The sequence below is a fragment of the Rhipicephalus microplus genome, chromosome 4 (genome assembly GCF_043290135.1).
Source record: "Rhipicephalus microplus isolate Deutch F79 chromosome 4, USDA_Rmic, whole genome shotgun sequence".
Classification (NCBI taxonomy): domain Eukaryota; kingdom Metazoa; phylum Arthropoda; class Arachnida; order Ixodida; family Ixodidae; genus Rhipicephalus; species Rhipicephalus microplus.
The window spans coordinates 34068281-34071733 of NC_134703.1; positions in this window are offsets into that span (position 1 = coordinate 34068281).

Consider the following 3453-nt stretch of genomic DNA (forward strand, 5'->3'; position numbering starts at 1 on the left):
GATGTGGGTCTACGTGACAAACGCCTTCTTCATTTCTTTCCATGCCAGTGCAAACGCGCGCTCACGAACGCGGGAACCGTCAGTCCGCTTTAGTTCAGGAAGTGGTCGTGACGCGGCGCCACATGTATATAGAGTACAGAGTTGCTGTATATGCTACCTTAAGGTAGCATATACAGCAACTCTGGTACAGGCAGAGGTAGCAGGGACAGGTAGCATATTACAGGTACAGGTAGCATATAGAGTAACTCTAATAGAGTATGCTTGCGTCACACGTGCGTCGGAGTGCTTTCCCACGTTGATGCGATAGACGTGTTTCACTCTCCAAAATGATACGTCTGTCAGATACGTTTCTTCTTACTTCTTTGTGGCTCGAATCAATGCTGCCGCCGCCTCACAGCGCTCATGCAGCAGCGTCGCATTGACGATTCCCCATAGGCGGCCTGCATAAAGCCACAAACGGCGACGTGCTATCTCAAAACGCCGTATCTCTTACAACAGCCAGCGTGACCGCCAACTTTTGAACACGAGGAGTGCAAGACGCCGCCCGAAGGATCTGTACACAACCGAACAAAAAATTACTTCATATGATTTCCGTCGTGAGACATCCCATGATGGGTTCTCTCCCTCATGACCGCAAAGCACACGTGAAGACTAGGCGATGGGCGAGAGCAGAAAATGGCTAGAGGAGAGGATGGTGAACGGCTGGATCAGGCGCATCTGGATGGCGCCGAAAGAGAGGCACTGACGGGACAGATAACTGTTAGGGCATTTCGTTTCTTTTTGCATCAGTTGATTGACGGTTGACTCACGTATGCGCCACAATTATTGTCGATATGGCATGCATCAACCATTGAACGTGTTTATTCGTTCCTGTGCCGGTACAGAACTACGAATTCATCGAACTTTGGCGTGCAATAACATTCTCGGGAATCTAAAGAAGGATTAGAAGTTACGCCTCCTGGTAGCGATCTCGAGTTCCAATAACAGGTAGTTCTCGAAAAGCAAACTATTTGCGTTTGGACGCTTTGGGTCAAGCAGGAGCGAAAAGTTTTTGATTAGTCTTTATTTTATCTTTTATTTCAAAATACCCCTAAAGGCCCTTGACGAGGGTATTACATAGGATGACATATAATAATAAATCGGAAAAATAACTGAGTAAGAGTAAAGGTAAAAAAATACAATCTTGACAATTGGCTGGTATACATTCGATCAGAAAACAACAACAACGACAACAACAATGGCAAATAAATAAATTCAAACTACAACATACTTTGAAACTGGGAACTGAAGAAACTAAACGCAAGTAATAATAAAACGCTAGAAGTGCAAGCATAGAAGGCAGTTACAGAATGCCTCCTCAAACAGAGTAAATGAAATACACAAAATGTACAAGGATATCTACACTGAGACTAACAAAAGAGATACGCTATTTAAAAAAGTCAGTTTCACCAAAACGGTGAAGCAATGAATGCGATAGCAACATATTCGAACGTGTTACGGAGAACGGCTAGCATCTGATTTTACGTAACTCTACAAAACGCTAGTGTAAAGGCGCGTTTACACTAGAACGACACGACACTGACACGACCACGATGAAGACACGAGGCAGACGCATACCATCGGCCGACGAGTCGCCCGCCTACGAAGTAGTTTTTTCTTTCGTATTCAGAGACCAGCCCGTAGAAGCTCCCGCCTGCTGTGGGGGACAAGGCGCGCGCTGATCATTGCCCCGACAAGCGCGCATACTTCCCCATGGTCACACTGGGCCAACGACAACGATGACGCCACATCAAAACACAGCACGTCGTCGTAGTGTAACGTAACGACAGACCAAAAACACCAGCAAAACGCATCGACAGACCTGTCGTCAGGAGATCTGCGGCTGAGCGAAAATTTGCCCATGTCTTTCCTTCAAACGACCACGGAGGAGGAAATCTTGGTGGAGATAACAATGCTCCCTCCGGGGCTTCCACGGTGTTTGAATAGGCATCTTGGGCGCCCCACGGAAGTATTTTCTTCACTTCCATTTCGTGTGTCCCCACGCCCGTTCTTCGACGCCATGGATTTTTATGACGGCGGCTGCGCTGCGTAGCCGAAGAGGGACAACGGCAGAGCAGGGAGCATGGCTGAAAATGAGGTGCAGGTTGGTGTCACTGCGTGTGCCTCCAGGGTGACTACAGAATTGGCCAACGAAAGGCTGTCAACACGACAATTAACGCACGGACGTAGTCTTCCAGAGACCATCGGCGGACTGTTTGTGTCGTTGAAGTGTAAATATGACGACAAGACAAAAGACACTCCCAAAGACAATCGCTAGACCAAAATCAGTGCCGTGTCTCTCTAGTGTAAACGCGCTTACACGGCCGCTCCAGATACACTTTGGCACCGTTTTTTCTTTCGTACTGAGAAGGCAGCCCGTAGAAGCTCCCGCCTGCTGTGGGGGCACAAGGCGCGCGCTGATCGTTGCGCGCGCCTTGTGCCCCCACAGCAGGCGGGAGCTTCTCAAATATATATATATATATATATATATATATATATATATATATATATATATATATATATATATATATATATATATATATATATATATATATATATATATATATATATATAATACGCTCAGTGCGTAGATGATCTTGAAATTTCGTTGTACTTTTTTTTCGGTAGCTACGTGAGATGTCTTGTCATGCGAGGTGTCTCGGCATCTTGGCCGAGAGTATCGCCTCAGTGGGTGCCGTCACGTTTGTCTGACCCAAAACTTTTCGGGGCGGGATTTGGGGCTCCCGCTAAACTTGAGAAATTGCGTCCCCAACACAAAACCCACGCGGTTCAGGTTTTGCGCATGCGCAGTGGCCTTGATGCTATTTCTTTGGAGCCCCAAACTTTTTGGGGCCCCTATTAGAAAACTCCCTTATCTTCGGTTAACACTGCGGACCGTCTGTCGTAAACGCAGGAGCGGCCGCAGCTAAAATGAACCTTACACACCACACCCGTACGGAAACCAGAGAATCTGTTGGTGTCTTTGCATCTTTCCCGTGCCCGTGTTTGCACGGCCTGTCTTTTAGAGTGAATACTCTCAACTAGCTCACGCCTCTATTATTGTAAAGTTGGTTTGTATGGCAATTCAGCCAAAGTACGGCTTCCCGTGACGCTGAAAGTCGTTCTGCGTGGCTTTCCGACCGATTAGGTGACGAAAAAAAAAAGGGCATAATTTCAGCGAGTTTTGCCGCTGCCGCCTCCTTCGAGGCCCGGTGGGAATGCCCCCTTAATGTTCCGCACAGCACGGCTTCTCACGATGCGTGAGGTTTCCTTTTTCTTTTTTTTTTCGGTGCTACCTTTCTTGCTCACCATTCGTTTGTTTCGCTAAGAATGTTCTGTCTCTTCAGAAGCCCAAGAAATCGTCACGGCCAGGCTGGCTCACCGTGCGGGTCACATTCGGCGCGTGCCGCAAGT